Source organism: Schistocerca serialis, chromosome 12 (genome assembly GCF_023864345.2).
Source record: "Schistocerca serialis cubense isolate TAMUIC-IGC-003099 chromosome 12, iqSchSeri2.2, whole genome shotgun sequence".
Lineage (NCBI taxonomy): Eukaryota > Metazoa > Arthropoda > Insecta > Orthoptera > Acrididae > Schistocerca > Schistocerca serialis.
Window position 1 is genome coordinate 5594998 of NC_064649.1, and position 18205 is coordinate 5613202.

The following is an 18205-nucleotide window of genomic DNA, read 5'->3' on the forward strand; positions in this document are numbered from 1 at the left end:
ACAGAGGATAGTGCACCTGCAGGGACTTATCCCTTGCACGCTCCCCGTGAGGTCATCAACGGTAACTGTTCTTTCGGGAACAGATACCATCGTCATATATCATCGCAATCTCCTCATCAAGAGGTACAGTCTCATGCTAGAGGCTTAACACAACAGCACAATTACCGGAGCTAGTAACTGTGTGTCTGTCTCGAGGCAGGCGCGCAAATTGAGAGCACGTACCGACTTCCAACACAATTTAAGCTTTCCTCGCTCAATCTTTAACGTAAAATATTTAGCAGAGTAACGGATCTGTCAACTACAAGCAGACTTTTGAAGCTGTTTTATACGTGGCCGTTGGATTCCTCAAAGAATCGTCGGTTTACTGGTGCAGACTGGCTGGACAACGCAGGGGCGCACTTCTCCGTTTCCCCCTTAGAAGCGGCGCGCCGGCCGACTTCTCCGGCACCGCCAGCAGTTCGTCGTTTCCTGGCCGCGACACCAGACCAGACTGCGGGACCCACGTGGCCACGCCCTGCCGGGACCGCAGATCACTGCGCAGGCTGTACGCTGCAACATCCAGCAACAAGTACACCGCAAGGCGCCGCCATAACGTAAGCTGCACGGAGCTGCGCAGCTGTCTGGACCAAAAGTCCTGAGAGCAGCGGACACGGCGGGCCAAGGAAGACCAGAGAACCACAGTGGCTGGATTCGGCCCCACGTTGGTCGCCAATGCAATGGCGTTCCGCTTCTCATCCACACCAAACGAAGGGTTGTCGTAGCGAGAATATGAGAACCAATATCATAACTTCAAAATCCACCAAAAACAAATCAAAAATATGTCTTGCGTTAGATAGAGCAGCAATCAGTCGTAGAATTAAGTTGCTTTAATATGACATTTACAGTCACAACGCAGATCAGATTTCGACCCGTGTCAGGTCATTATCAATGCAGTGCGGAATTGTAGCAGTTGTTCGTGCTCAAGTGAATGCTTACACAGTTCAACCATTACTGAACAGTGTAAGCATTCACTTGAGCTCACTTGAGCACGAACAACTGCTACAATTCCGCACTGCATTGATAATGACCTGACACGGGTCGAAATCTGATCTGCGTTGTGACTGTAAATGTCATATTAAAGCAACTTAATTCTACGACTGATTGCTGCTCTATCTAACCCTATATAACCACAGTAGTTGCGTGCACCGACCCCATGGAGGATAACCTGGTGAAAAATATATCTATTAAAAAAAAAAAAAACAGATAAAAATTTGCTTGACTTCCTCCTGTGCACCGATAAATGTGGACCAGATGTGGCTTGAATTAAAAAAAAAAATAAAAAAAAGTATCGACACAAATTGTGAGATTTATACTAAATAAATTAACGAAGGAGCTGATCCCCCTTGGTACACAAAACACATCAGAACACTGCTGCAGACAGAACGAAAAAAACACGGCAAATTTTTACGAAAACAAAATCCCCAGATTGGTGATCTTTTACACGAGCTCGAAATTTAGCGCGGACTTTAATGCGAGATGCTTATTACAGTTTCCACAACGAAACTTTGTCTCAAAACCTGGCAGAAAATCTAAAGATATTCCAGTCGTATGTAAAGCATCCCAGCGGCAGGACACAATCAATGCCTCCTCTGCGCGATGGCAATTGAAATACTATAGACGACTGTTGTATCTACGAATCCTGCACATTCGGTTCGCTAGACAAACAGTCAAACAACTTCTATTAATGGGTTTTATTACGACAAGACAAGTACAAATATTTAACTTTGATAGATGTGCCGCAAGCAAAGGACGGCATACGAAATAATCAGTCTTCTTCAGAACAGACAAACAAGTCTCCGATACGCAGAGATTGCTAATGTTGGAGCCTACGACGCGTCGGCAAACAAAGTGGCTAACGTTGAAGCTGCTATGTAAGTGGGCCGCTTGTTCGCCGCAAACCTGCTAACCAGAGCAGCACCGCGGCGCTTATGTCGTCTTCACCTACGGCCCGCTGCTGTCGCGTTGTCGTCCTGGAGGGAGGTCGGTCAGCGTGCGGTCGCCTCACCTCTTCTCGCAGCGTTCTCTCCTCTGTCGTTCCAGCCTGGTGCGCCGGCGCTGACTTTACGTCGTAACAACGATAGTGTTGCTAAACCAGAGTTAATAAATACAGCCCTCCGAAATTGTTTCACCAAAGAAGACGAAGTAAATACTCCAAAATTCGAAACGAGAACAGCTGCCAACATGAGAAACGCAGAAGTACATAACCTCGGAGTAGTGAAGTAACTTAAATCACTTAACAAAACCAACTCCTCCGGTCCAGACTGTATACCAGTTAGGTTTCTTTCAGAGTGTTGTTGTTGTGGTTTTCAGTCCAGAGACTGGTTTGATGCAGCTCTCCATGCTACTCTATCCTGTGCAAGCTTCTTCATCTCCCAGTACCTACTGCAAACTATATCCTTCTGAATCTGTTTAGTCTATTCATTTCTCGGTCTCCCCATACGATTTTTACCCTCCACGCTTCCCTCCAATATCAAATTGGTGATCCCTTGATGCCTCAGAACATGTCCTACCAACCGATACCTTCTTCTAGTCCATTTGTGCCACAAACTCCTCTTCTCCCCAATTCTATTCAGTACCTCCTCATTAGTTATGTGATCTACCCACCTTATCTTCAGCATTCTTCTGTAGCACCACATTTCCAAAGCTTCTATTCTCTTCTTGTCCAAACTATTTATTGTCCATGTTTCACTTCCATACATGGCTACACTCCATACAAATACTTTCAGAAACGACTTCCTGACACTTAAATCTATACCCGATGTTAACAAATGTCTCTTCTTCAGAAACGCTTTTCTTGCCACTGCCAGTCTACATTTTATATCCTCTCTACTTTGGCCATCATCAGTTATTTTGCTGCCGAAATAACAAAACTCATCTACTAGCTTAATTGTCTCATTTCTTAATCTAACTCCCTCAGCATCACCCGATTTAATTCGACTACATTCCATTATCCTCGTTTTGCTTTTGTTGATGTTCATCTTATATCTTCCTTTCAAGACACTGTCCATTCCGTTCAACTGCTCTTCCAGGTCCTTTGCTGTCTCTGACATTATTACAATGTCAACGGCGAACCTCAAAGTTTTTACTTCTTCTCCATGGATTATAATTCCTTCTCCGAATTTTTCTTTTGGTTCCCTCACTGGTTGCTCAACATACAGATTGAATAACATCGGGGATAGGCTACAACTCTGTCTCACTCCCTTCCCAACCACTGCTTCCCTTTCGTGTCCCTCGACTCTTATAACTGCCATCTGCTTTCTGTACAAATTGCAAATAGCCTTTCGCTCCCTGTATTTTACCTCAGCCACCTTCGGAATTTGAAAGAGAGTACTCCAGTCAACATTGTCAAAAGCTTTCTCTAAGTCTACAAATGCTAGAAACGTAGGTTTGCCTTTCCTTAATCTGTTTCCTAAGATAAGTCGTAGGGTCAGTATTACCTCACGTGTTCCAACATTTCTATGGAATCCAAACCCACATTCGCCGAGGTCGGCTTCTACAAGTTTTTCGATTCGTCTGTACAGAATTCGTGTTAGTATTTTGGAGCCGTGGCTTATTAAACTGACAGTTCGGTAATTTTCACATCTGTCAACACCTCCTTTCTTTAGGACTGGAATTATTATATTCTTCTTGAAGTCTGAGGGTATTTCGATTGTGTCATACATCTTTCTCACTAGATGGTAGAGTTTTGTTAGGCCCGGCTCTCCCAAGGCTGTCAGTAGTTATACTGGAATGTTGTCTACTCCCGGGGCCTTGTTTCGACTTAGGTCTTTCAGTGCTCTTTCAGAGTATGATAATAGAATAGCTCAATAGTTAACAATCATATACTATCGCTCCCTTGAGGAAAGATCCGTACCCTAAGACTGGAAAGTGTACACATGACTCCAATATTCAAGAAAGGTAGTAGGAGTAATCCACTAAACTACAGGCCCATATCATTAAAGTCGATATGCAGCAGAGTTTTGTAACATAAATTGTGTTCGAACATTATGAATTACCTCGAAGAAAACGGTCTATTGACACACAGTCAACAAGAATTTAGAAAACATCGCTCTAGTGAAACACAACTATGTAGCTCTTTACTCACACGAAGTGTTGTATGGTACTGACAAGCCATTTCAAATTTATTCCGTATTTTTAGATTTCCAGAATGCTTTCGACACTACCTTGCAAGCGGCTTGTAATCAAATTGCGGGCTTATGGAACATCGTGTCACATATGCGACTGCATTCGTGATTTCCTGTCAGAGAGGTCACAGTTCGTAGTAACTGATGAAAAGTCATCTAGTAAAAATCAGAAATGATTTTTGGCGTTCCCGAAGGTACTGTTATAGGCACTCTGTTGTTCTATATCTGAATAAATGATTTAGGAGACAATCTGGGCACTCATCGTAAGTTTTTCTTTACCATATGTTGCACATTACTTTCTAATGACCCACTTCTTTCTCGATAAGCGTCTAAACTTTTCAATTTGCGTCTGTAATCTCAGTTGGTAGGGACCCATAAACATTCCTCTTCACGATAAAACTCTTGTCAGCTGTAATGGTTTTTCCATACCCCACTCTATACTCCAGTATTTTTAAGCACAATGAACATAGACCCTTGGCCATAGCAGCTTTTTGATGCACGGGAAGCAGCGACTGCAAGAATTAAGTTTTTAAGGGCAGCCGCAAGACGGACTCAGCATGTTTTACTGATTGATTTCGCACTTTAATTGAACAGCCAACTACTGTATTATAAACCGTATATTCCACAGTTTATGACGATGCTCTTGTTAGAGAGGGGTCGCAGGGGCAGCCGTCGGCCAACGCTTTGATGTTACCGCCGGCAGCGCAGGCCAGCCGCTTCGTTGGCCCCGATTAGCCTCCAGTACACCCTAAGCAAATCACGGCCGACGAAGCTGTGCGTTATCGATCGTTGGCCTTGCGTGTACGACGTGTCGACGGTGCTGAGGGTGTTCCTCGCCGTAGCGGTACTTCTCGATATTTTGATGGTGGGCATTTTAAAATAAAGCTAAAATGATGGAGGATAACCAGAGGAACTCATCGCGACAGATTTTGCAAATGAGCAAAAAGAGAAGAAGAGAGAAGAGGAAAAGAAAAGATGAAAAGGCGAAACAGAAGAGCAAAGGGAAGAGCAAAAGCAGAGGGAAAGAGCAGAAAAGGACAAAAAGACTAAGAAAGAGAGAAGAAAAACGAGAAAAAAAAGAATATAGCGGATCGAGGATTGCCAGGTTCTGCTTACGCGATTTAGGGAGTTACGCGATTTAGGGAGGAAATGTCCTTGACAAACCAGAACCTGTCGGCCTATTGTCAAGAGTGCGTCGATTGAGTCCCCGGCAGCGAGTTACGGTCTCCGCGACGCCGCCGAAGTTCCCAGTCGGAGAGGTGAGGTAATGGACGTTTCGACGTGGCCCGGTGTCCCCCCACTCAGTACCTGGCAACGCCTATACGCGCGAGACGGCGTCGGCCGGATGACGTCACGAGCAGCGCCACACGCGACGCGCGCCATTGTGTTGCCCTGTGTTGTCGTGTTCTGTTCTGGTGTTGTGTTGTGCGCGCAGCAGACCGTGGCGGCTGGAATTCCGCCCCTGGCTGAGGCTTTTGTTTGCTGGAGAGCGGCTCTTACCAGGGGACGCGTCTTCTGGAGAACTCACAGTGCGTGCCGTCGCCACCTTACGTCACACACACACACACACACACACACACACACACACACACACACTGTCTCCCTCTGGAATACACTCCTTGACACTCTAACAGTAGACAGGGATAAGATCCAGCGAGCGAAAGATTATGCACAAGTTCTACATGTAGTTATTAAGACGTAAAGAACATGAAGTAGAAGCCCTAGATGGTAAAGGAGCGCAATGAAGCTTAAGGCCCATCCCCGTTGTTATTAGATATGTACACAGACCGAACGCTAAATGAATTCAGGAAGAAATTTGGAAAGGTAGTTTAACTTACAACTTTCCGGTTTGTCGGTAACACTGTAATTCCGTCATAGGCGACAAAGGACTTGGAAGGGCAAGTGAATGGAATTTTCAGCATCCCGAAAAGCGGTTATAAGATTAGCATCAACAAACGTAAAACAACGGTAAGACAATGTACTCGAAGTAAATAAGGCGGTATGAGGGAATTAGGTTAGCAAACGAGACAATGAAAGTAGTACAATATATCTGCTGTTTCGATAGCAAAATATCTGATGATGGCCGAAGTACAGAGGATACAAATTGCAGACTATAACCATCAAGAAAACAATTTCAGAAATTTGTCAACTTCCAATAGACTACAACCAGCAAGAAAAAAATTCCAGAATTGTGTTAACTTCCAACAGAAATTTAAGTTGAAGGAACTTTTATCTGCAGGTATTTGTCTGGAGCGTACCCCTGTATCCGAAAAATTTGGAAATTTGTGGTACGTTCCTATGGGACCAAACTGCTGAGGTCATTGGTCCGTAGGCTTACACACTACTGAATCAAACTTAAACTAACTTACGCTAAGGATAATACACACGCCCATGCCCGTGGGAGGACTCGAACCTCAGACGCGGGGACCTTGTACATCTACATCTACATCTACATCTATACTCCGCGAGCCACCTTACGGTGTGTGGCGGAGGGTACTTATTGTACCACTATCTGATCCCCCCTTCCCTGTTCCATTCACGAATTGTGCGTGGGAAGAACGACTGCTTGTAAGTCTCCGTATTTGCTCTAATTTCTCGGATCTTTTCGTTGTGATCATTACGCGAGATATATGTGGGCGGTAGTAATATGTTGCCCATCTCTTCCCGGAATGTGCTCTCTCGTAATTTCGATAATAAACCTCTCCGTATTGCGTAACGCCTTTCTTGAAGTGTCCGCCACTGGAGCTTGTTCAGCATCTCCGTAACACGGGGATGAAACGTGGACGAAACACAGTTCTGACGGAACAGAATAGAAGCTTCTGAAATAAGGTGCTACGTCATAACGCTGAAGATAAGATGGGTAGACCTGATAAATGATGATTCTAATTGAAGGCAGAAAAGATTTATGGTACTATTTCACTAAAAGAAGGTTTAGGTAGACAAGACACATTCTGAGGAACCAAGAAAACGTGAATTTCGTAGTGGAGGGAAGAGAGAGAGAGAGAGAGAGAGAGAGAGAGAGAGAGAGAGAGAGTGTGTGTGTAGGGGGTGGGGGGTAAAAATTGTAGAGGCAGGCCAAGAGATGAATACAGTAAGCGATTTAGAATTATGTCGGCTGGAGAGATGAAGAGGGTTGCACAGGATAGAGTACCGTGGAGGATGGCATCAAACCTGTCTTCGAACTGAAAGCCACAACAACAACAACAACCACGGCGACACAAAATATCGCAATTTAAATCTATCTGGATTTCATTAGTTTTCAGTCAGATCGATAACTCAAAAGAAAGAAACAGTGAATGTATCTTGGGAGTGCAACCAGTCACACGGACAATACCAGACTGATACAAGTGTCTGCAGAGAACGATCACAACTTCTGCCTCACGGCGCATTATAGACGCTCACAAGCTAACTCAATCGGTTTTATCATTATTAGTGCAACATGATGTTTAGACATTATATGGCGAATTTCCTAATGCCTTCTTTACGCCAAGTTATTTATTCAATAATTATTTTATATTGCAATACGGCACAGCAAGGTATTATGGAAGACGGAGCGCATTTAGCTCTAACAGTATATCTAAATGGATATCACGGAATAAACGAATGTGAACGCATATAAAAGGTGTCTAAGCTAATAGCTCAGGTATGTGCTGAAAACAAAAACAAAAATGCAAAGAGGGATATACAAACCTTCGGCCGCAGTAAAGTGTTTTCCAACGAAGCTGAATTACAATTGAAGAGAAGATGTTCAGTTTACGCATCATGGACGTAAGAAAAACTTGTGTTCAACATTGCGGAACGAAACAGATTGCGTCATCCAGAATGGTCCCGAGTTCGAGTCTCAGCCCGGAAGCTTCAGACTGCGTCATGATTTCTATCCAGAAGAAGCGACGGCAAGCTAAAGGTGGGCTGAAGGTGTGCACCGAAGAAATACAGCCGAATGCAAGGCACTGACGAAAGCTACAAGCAAAACTTCAAAGCCTAACGAAGGACCTTGTGAGCTATCAAGCAGCCTAAGATAAAGAAACTAACCGAAGCAAAGGACGAGAAGAATTCCATAGCTATAGTTCCACCTGCGAGACTCTACGGGAAAGCCATCTCTGAAACAACTCATTCCTGAAACACTACAGCGAGTTGTGGCCGGGAGATCGAGTGGAAAAAACAGGTCAGGTGCGAATAGGACTCGCGCACTGACGATTCCGTACAAACCTAATTACGTACATACAAACAGTTCATCCACCCCGAGAATCGAGAAACTCGACCATTTTTGCCTGTTGTCGACACTGGTGCAGGTAAGGTATCGGTCCTAAGGATTTCCAGGTTTTAGTTTCAATAACATGAATGTGGCAGGAGGCAGGCGACCATTATTATTATAATCATCACTAGTTCTCCATTGAGGCTGACTGGCTCGCAATGGTGAAAGTCAAACGACAGGCAAAGAATGACCTTGTTCTCACATGATGCGTTTCGGAATTTATCTTTCATCAGATATGCAAGAACGATTATTCCGCGTCTGCGAATATTTCTTTCACGTACAAGTTGAAACGCCATATCTATGTGCGGATATCTAATGATGGATAAATTCCGAAACGCGTGATGTGAGGAATAAAGCCATTCCTTGCCTCATGTTACTTTTCCCATTGCGACCCAGTCAGCCTGAATACAGAACTATTGTCTGTTTCAATTTCAAGTTTTACGTCCGAGAGCAAATGACAAATGAAATATAATCACAAATTAACAATTTTCGGATTTTTTGCTTTACTTGTACTGTGAAACTTGCTTCTTGCACAATTTCAGGATTGTAGGTCAATGGGAAGTACCCTATAGATTTTGGTGACTGCGTTTATGAGTGTTAAAATATGTGACATAAATGGCCCTATATTTTTAGTTTATTGAGTTAGAAGCTTCAATGTTTAACACCGCCAAGGGATCATAAACTGCAGTATGTGGACAAATTTCAACTTTATGGTCCACCCGTTACTGATTGGATTGGATTGTTTGGGGGAAGAGACCAAACAGCGAGGTCATCGGTCTCAGAGGATTAGGGAAGGACGGGGAAGGAAGTCAACCGTCCCCTTTCAAAGGAACCATCCCAGCATTTGCCTGGAGTGATTTAGGGAAATCACGGAAAGCCTAAATCAGTAAGGCCGGACGCGGGATTGAACCGTCGTCCTCCCGAATGCGAGTCCAGTGTGCTAACCACTGCGCCACCTAGCTCAGTCCCGTTACTGAGAATAAGGGTTTTTTGACAGTCGGACAAACAGATGGACAGACAACAAAGTGATCCTTTAAGGTTCTGTTTTTACCTACTGAGGTATGGTACCTTAAAAAAAAAAAAAAAAAAAAGGATCATGTGTATGAAATGGAAAAATGTGGGGAATGTGTGGGGGGGGGGGGGGGGTGGTAAGTTGTACCGCAATGATTGAAAATAGTGGTGTGAGAAATAGGATCGGAATTCCCCTTAAACTTAGACTGTTGCGTATCTTTAAGCTCAGTGACATTGTTTATAAGGGTGGTAAAATTTATGTATCAACTGGTACAAATTACGGAACGAGATTCCTAAGCTACAGTTCCACCTTAAGTCGCTCTGAAGAGATGCTGTTTATTACGTACTTCCTAACGGCATAGCATGAGTGAATGTAAGGGGAGGAAGAATGTGGGGGGGATTAGTGTATGATACCAGCATTCTACGTGGCCTTCGCCACACACTGCACGATAATTTGAGGAGTACAGCTGTAGCCGCATCATCAGCTGACCACATGATACACATTAAGACAAGAAGACACAACAGTTTTCCCACACAGTTAGCACAATACGTACCTTTACACTTCGTTTTTAACTTGAAACTTCCCAGTAGCCGACGTCGGCTATAGTTCTGGTGTACATATGCCAAGGTCTTACCTGCAACAGAAACAAAACAAAGTGAAAGCCAGACAATACAAGCACAGCATACAATTCATGATACATAAGGTGCATTTAAAAGGAAAAAAAAACCTCAAGTCATTTTCTGTTAGTCCTAATAATAACGGCAGTACACGTGGCTGTGCTTTCAACGGTTTTTGTTGTGAAAGATACAGACGCCACCATGCCTAGTAGACACGCCACTACTGCAGTGGGTGTGGTGTTGCCTTCGTCCGACCTCCCAACTAACTTAGCCACCCAGGTACTGGGGGAACTACAGTTTGAGGTGGACTCCCAGTCACGGTGGGACTCGTTGTTTCTCACATCGACTGCGGTCCCCACCAAGTCAGAACACAGGAAGGCAGGGAGACAGTTCAGAGGTGTGCTGCTAGATTTGTTAGCGGTCGGTTTGATCAGTGCGAGGGTGTCAGCGAAATGTTCCGTCAACTTAGATACGGATCCATAGCTGAAGAGAGAAGGAGGAGGAAATTAGTGTTTAACGTACCATCAACAACAGGGTCATTAGAGACGGAGCACAAGCTCGGAGTGGGGAAGAAAATCGGTCGTCTCCTTTCGAAGGAACCATTCCAGCATTTGCCTGAAGCGATTTTGGTAAATCACGGAAAACCTAAATCAGGATGGTCTGGGGCGGGTTTGAACCGTCGTCCCCTCGAATGCAAGTCCAGCGTGCTAACCACTGCGCCACCTCGCTTGGTCCCATAGAGAGAAGACCGCTATCTTTCGAGAAAAGCTTGTCAGGGAATTTGCGACAGACTGCAGAACGATTCTACAGCCCGCAACGCTCATCTCTCCTATGGACCGCACAGGCACCCTCTGCCATGCGCTGTACAGTAGATGTACCTGTAGACATTAGAGAAAAGTCTGGTTTCAAATGCAAACGAATGGGGAAGCACCAACACCTACAGAGCAATAAGAGAGTAAAACGGAACTTTTTCTGTCTAAAAGTCATTGAAGTCTGAGACCGAAATACATAATCAGATGTGTGTTACGCTTTTGGAGACAACCGGCACGGCTAAGCAAGCCACTTAGCCCAATGTCTGTATTACGCCGCAGAACGGAAGTGTGAGGCTACGAGTAGCCCATGACTTGTAGGCGCACGTATTAAAAATTTTCATCCCTTGCGGGGATCGAACCCGCGACCTTTGGATTAGAAGTCCAACGCGCTATCCGCTGCGCCAAAGGGACGACGTGCGATTCCCACCCCTGGCAGGAGACACCCCCACACCTAACCGGTCGCTGAGCCGGCGGTACCGGTCCAGATAGGCGACCTGTCCTCCGTGACGTCAGCACAGTGCCGCTCGCCGTTCAGCCCCGGGGACGCGGTTTCCCCACAGCCATTGTCTCTGCGCTCGTGTGAGAACCCGAACAGAAAAATGTTGCTAAGCTGCGACAAGGGGATATCAGAAGGCAGCAGTCATACAACGGCTTCCTCCGGTCTTTGTCTAGAAGGACTCCACCAAGGGCCATTGTTCTGCGCACCGCATTTCTAAATCTTTTACTCTCCTCTTGCCTCTAGTCCTTACCGCCCGCGTTTCATTTCTGTACAAGGCTACCCTCCATACAATTACCTTCAGAAAAGCCCTCCTGACACTCAAATTTATATTAGATGTTAAATAGCGTTTCTTTTCCAGAAAATCTGATCTCGATATTACCGGTCTGGATTTCATAACTTCCTTACTTCTGTCGTCGTTAGGTGTTTTGCTGTCCAAATGGCGAAATTCGTCTATTGCTTACACTGACTCGTCTCCTAATCCAGTTGCCTCAACATCGGCCGTCATAATTCAACTACACTCCACTGCCCTCCCTTAGCTTTCGTTGGCGCTCAACCTCGCAACATCTTTTCAACACACTATCCACTCCCCTCAACTGTTGTTCCAAGTCCCGTACCGTTTCGGACACAATTAAAACGTCAAAAGCTAACCTCAAAGTTTTTATTTCTTTCCCCTGAATTTTTATTCCGTCCAAATATGCCTCTCGTTTACTCCTTCCTCAATGTACAGACTGAATAACGCAGCAGATAGGGTACAATCTTGTGTCAGCGCCTTCTGAACCTCTGCTTCCCTTTCATGCCCTTCGACTCTTATACGAGTAACTGCAGTGTGCTTCCTGTACGTACGGTAGGTAGCCTTTCGCGGTCGTGACGTAGTAAATCATCACACACACGAAAGAAGTGAGCTGTAGTTAGTACACAGAAATGCATAAGGAGTCAGAAAGACGTGAAGACTGGAGATGTGGTGCCAACCTCTTCTCGGGTCGAGCATTAATGGGAGGACAGAAGGTGGGCAGCCCGTTCTGAGAATTTTGTAGAGGCAGCAGCTCAGGCCAACACAGAGTGCGGTCTGCAACGCGGACTGACGATGGAGCGCTACTTCGTGGACTGCTCTGTTCTGCCCCATTTTGTAGACAGTTATAAGACTTGAAGGCCAGAGCCCGCGTATCAGTTCCCTAAATCTGAAGGAGACACTCCTTAAAAAAAAAAAAAACCTCGGAAAAGTCTGCTTCGAAGATCTGGAGATTTTCGAGCGTTACCAAGTATAAAAATTTCTGTGTCACCTCACTAAGAGACTCGACAGTATCTCAGTATGCAGAGTATCGTCAAGTTTCTGGTCCGATTCACGCCGGTACCCTACTCCCCAAAACTTTAGGGATACCTAGTTGAAATGCATTAACTACTCGGTGGAAATGAATCAAAATGGTGGGAGCGTGTTGTAAGAAGTCTCCAAGTTGTGCGCAGAAGACTGGACGTCATATGTGTGAGGTAAGCGTGACCGTGGCGCCAAATGGTGCTGGTGCTACGAGACAAATAAAGGAACTGGAAAAAGGCACTGTGTGTGTCAATCAGCGAGCAGTTAAGGTAAGCTATGGTGCTCATGGCCCGGAGACAACATCTGGGTGGACAGTCGACATAAAAGTTTTCTGGGTATGGTACCGCGTCACAATGTAAAAACTGCTGCTGGAGAAAAACCAACGTTTCGGTCACGGTTGCAGCGGCCTTCTTCTGGGTCTAATGGTGCGTTCTAGCTGCGCAGTGTCCTTTATATTTTGTTGTTACTGTTCACGGCGCATGCCATTACGTTAGTTTCATTGGACACTTAAGGAAGAAGCAGAGGGAACTTTATTTTAATAGGCTGTTGCGGTGGAGGGACAACGTTACCTCTGTTGTCCATTGGCTCTCGTGTTGTGTACCGTGATTGGTGGTCTCCGTCGAATGAGAAGTCGGCTGCTGTTTACCAACTGCTGGACGTCGGCAGTTACTCGCCGCTAGTGCTCGTGCCTCGTGTTGGCAGTGCGGCCTGTTGGGCTCTGATTGCTGGCAGCCAAGCTGGGGCAAGCCTGAGTCCATCCTCCCTGTTCGTGTTGTTAGGGTGTTTAAGTGTTTCGATGGCCTCTATGATTTTGCGTTTCGTGATAATTGGCTGCTTGGCCAACACACAGGCTTCGCTGAATTTGATTTCTTTTCCGCAGTGTTGCCGGATGTTCTGCCACTGCGGATTTGTTGTGTTGCCCTAGACGAATATAACGCTCGTGTTCCCGAATGCGCGTTGCTATTGGCCTATCAGTCCCGCCGATGTATGCCTCTCCACATTCGCATTCCACCTTGTAAACGCCTGCAGTGTCTAATGCATCCACCTTGTCCTTAGTGGAGCCTAGCACGTCCTGGATCCTGCGACCACTACAGAAGACAGGCTGCACCCCAACGCGACGAAGGTGTTTGCCTATTCGGTCAGTGACGTTTTTCACATACGGTAAGAGCACTGTTGGCTGCAGTTTGTCTATTTATTGCTTATCTTCCTTGTTTGTGTTCGTCGGCAATGCTGTGTCTATCGACTTATGGCTGTAGCCATTGGCTACAAACGTTGTGCGTAGCCTTTTCAGCTCAGGTGTGATGTTTCGAGCATCACTTAGGCGCTGCGCACGGATTACCAAAGAACGGATGACGGAGTTGTTCTGCGCTGGGTGGTGGTAGGATTGGGCGTGCAGATACCTGTCTGTATGTGTAGGTTTGCGACATACTCTGTGCCCCAGTGTGCCCTCTGTTCTCCTGTTTTTCTCCAGCAGCAGTAGTTTTTTACATAATGACGCGGTACCATAGCCAGAAAACTTTTATGTCGACTGACTCTGGCCGCGGAAGCCTACGCAATTAAACATGTGGGTGACTCGACACGGGAAGGAATCATCGGGGAAGGGGGAGAAGGGCGCGGTGTGGTGAGCGCAGCCCAACGGTGCTGCTCACAGCAGTGGGAGGGTCTGAACTGCAGCCACTGCTGCCGGAAGCAGAGGTGGTGGTCGACCGTGGTTAATTACAGCAGCACATGACTTGTCACAACAAGGAAACCTGGACACACAGCGGGTGCAACGGCAGCCACGCAAATAGTCGCCCTGCACCGTGGTAAGGCGACCGCACGGGTGTGGCGTCTTTGCCTAGCGGCCAGTGCATTGAACCAAAGCCTTCTAGATACAAGGCCATATTGGCACGTGGCATCACAAACTGTTGGCCACCTGATCTTCAGTCGGCAGTCCTGTTGGTGTGTATGTCGTGTTGAAAGTGTGTGCCACGTGAAAGTGATATACATTTCATACAGTATTCGCCTACAGTTCTTCGAAGTATGGGATACAAGTGCTGCGTTCCCTTTTGCCAGGGAAATTATATGTCGCAAAAAGGCATGAAAGTGCACATGTTTCGATTTCCCAAATGTGTCAAGTTGAGAAATCGCTGGATTGCAGCTATTCCCAGACAAGAATTTGTGTCTACGCGCCATTCAAGGGTAAGTAAATAACAAAAAATTTGTAGTGTGTTATTTGTTTCCATTGCACCACATTCGCCAATTGATTTTAAAAGCAGTTTTGTATCATGTACCAGTATCATTTCTTTCTTAATTCTGAACCATTGCTGCGAGGTTAATACGAAGCTGCCTGTGAAATGTCTCTCATATTTGCAACTATTGTCACACATAATAGTTATATTAATTAGAGTGACTCGAAAATGTTTAGTATTCCTCATCATTCCTACCTGATTATTGACTTTCCAGTAATTTTATTTGGAGGAGCTACAGAATGATTTTGTTCAGTTTTACATATACAGCTATCTCCAAATAATTTCAATTTGAGTAAACTACCTTATAAAATTGCTTTAATGAATTCAGTGTTCGACAGATTAAGCAGTATAGAAAGCAGAATTTCGAGGTAGTTGCACTATGATTAAATTAACAGCACTCTGTGACACGAATTTCAATCAGTGATATAGGAGAAACAATCTTTTCATGTTTAAGGTTCTAAAGTTCTGTAGAAACAGGGTTTTTTGATTTATTAAACTTATGAAAGGAGGTGCTCCATTTCGTCGAATGATCTGAGTTTCGTGTGAGATCAGCAAATTTTGAAGTAGAGAGGAAAATTTACGAAAATAACCGGGGAAACAAATTCTTAAATTCTGTAGGAGCTGCAGCTGCTTTATTTAAAACCGAAAACGTCTCATTGTTGTTGCATATTGCCGATTTTTTTACTACAAGAAAGCGTACCTCCTGAGGTAGAAGACAGAATTTAAAATTACAGTTTGTATTCAACCCTAGAAACGCGTATTTAAGGCAAATCGTCAAAATAATTTTACATCTTGAAATAACATAGGGCAGTTTTGCTCAGTTACTTTACGCACTGATATCAATTTCCGTACTTTCATTACAAGGACATGTGGAAGAGGAAAGCACGAGAATCTCTATGCAGTCTCAGCTCTAAAACTCGTAAAGTTGGTATACCTGCAGAGTTCCGATGCGGACCCGGCCATCAGTACGTGACGTCACAAGTGTGCGCCGCAGGCCTGTAGTCTGGGTGGTGTTGATTGAACCCGGTGGCAGCTGCACTGCAGCGGCACCTTTCGCGATGGCGCCAACAGCACAGCGACTGCAGTGGCGCCGAGTACTCTTCTTGGACGAGAGCAGATCCAGTCGCAGTACTGATTCTCAACGACGCTCGTACGGCCAGAATTCGGACCATGCGCTCGGCAACAGCGCCGAACACGACCGTTTTGGTGGTCCATATGCTGTGTTGTACGGAGACGTAATGTTGCGTGGGCGTACTGGCCTCCAGATCTTTGAACACGGCGAGCACACAGGTTATTGTCACACTGTACTCCTTCCCCACTGCTGGAGATCTGGCAACGACAGGACATCAGGCTTATGGACCGACTTAAATCCCGTGCAGCAGGTGTGAGGTGTGTTGGGAAGACGTCCACACATACACCGACGACCTTCCAGCAGCCGTCATCGGCCCTACCACGAGGACTCCACACCAGATTCGTACCCAGCATGGGAGCACGTTGCAGGGGACCATCACGAATCGCGGTGACTTCGCTGAACTTATTGTCATTTTTCTTCGTCTCATCGCGTATTTCTTTGTTACCTTCTGTACTGTAATGTAGCAGTTGTTTCTATGTACGTTCCAAGTTTCATCGAGCTATGATCCTCGGCAGTGAGACATCTTGCGGAAGTTACTTTCGTCCTTTTATTTCGCATGCAAGTGTACAAATCATTTTTTACTTTAACGTAATAAATACTGAACGATGATTTTTTGTAAGAACAGCGTCTTATTTTTAATCATGACGGTTATGACAATCCAAGTACTTTGCAAAAACAGACATAATGTCTGATGGGATCATCGCAATCAGTGGTTTTACGACGTTACTTATAATCCGCCTTGATTGCATAAAATGTTTATTCACGTGACCGGTTTCGGCTCCTCTAGAACCATCTTCAGATATGCAATTTCGGTTACTGGAGTAACCCGTCCACACACAGCAACCTTCACATGGTGCTGAAGGTTGCTGTGTGTGGACGGGTTACTCTAGTAACCGAAATTGCATATCTGAAGATGGTTCTAGAGGAGCCGAAACCGGTCATGTAAATAAACATTTTATGCAATCAAGACGGATTGTAAGTAACATTGTAAATCCAAGTATTCGCAACAAATTAAAATTTAATACAGAAAAACTAAAAACGAAATAGAAAATCGCGTGCTTTTTATCTCTGGAGGCTGAAAAGTACTATGAATGCAAAATTTTTTTCTCTTAACAACGAAGGAATTAGCATGTATATTAAATTTCGAACTATCTTCATAGTATTTGTAACGAAAAATAAAATTAAGTTATTTTTAGTAATAAATTATCATTAAATATTTGTTAATTAACATTTACACTTCGTAGCAAATACACAATTTAAACAGAAGTAAAAAATTTTGTTATTAGCAAGCATCGAAGTCATACACTATGATCTAAGCTGCCAGCGAATGCGTCAATAAATTGCCTATGTTTTTCAGTTAAGAACTCCCAAAAACCTTGTAAGGTGAGTCTTTTCGGGTGCTTTCGACAAAACCGTCACACTAGTTTTGAAAGCTGACGTCTGGGCAGTGACCTTGAGAACCCACGTAGTATGGGGTGCGTGAGGTCCCCTTGTGAGAGTAAAGCGAAGTAGCACCAGAGTGACAGCCAGCATGAACGAGACTTCCGGCAAACATCACATCGAATTACGGTACGGCTTAGTACACCAACTGAATCAATTCTGTTACCTTGGACACGAAATAGCCAATGACAGACGGAGGACATCGGAAGCAGACCAGCACTGCAAAAAGGGAATTCCTGGCCAAGTATCAAACAGTCCTTAATTTGAGGAAGAAATTTCTAAGAATGTACTGTTTCTGGAGAGGATTGTATGGTAGTGAAACATCGACTGTGGGAAATCAGGAACAGAAGAGAATCCAAGCATTTGAAATACGTTGCGGACGGAATGAGGAGATACTCCGCAGAATCCCCGAGGAGAGAAATACGTAGAAAATATTGATAAGAAGACGAGACAGATTGGTAAGACATCTGTTAAGACATCACGGCTCAAATGCTTCAAATGGCTTTAAGCAAATGGCTCTGAGCACTATGGGACTTAACATCTGAGGTCATTAGTCCCCTAGAACTTAGAACTAGCTAAACCTAACTAACCTAAGGACATCACACACATCCATGCCCGAGGCAGGATTCGAACCTGCGACCGTAGCAGCAGCGCGGTTCCGGACTGAAGCGCCTAGAACCGCTCGGCTACAGCGGACGGCAATGCATCACGGAATACCTTCAATGATATTAG

At 45.0% G+C, this 18205-nt stretch overlaps 1 non-coding gene across 1 annotated transcript; it reads right to left on the minus strand.

Annotated features, from left to right (window-relative positions):
- Positions 1-11197: 11197 nt before the first annotated feature.
- On the minus strand, positions 11198-11270 carry Trnar-ucu (transfer RNA arginine (anticodon UCU)). The gene has a single exon. It is a non-coding gene; the product is annotated as a tRNA-Arg (tRNA).
- Positions 11271-18205: the final 6935 nt, after the last annotated feature.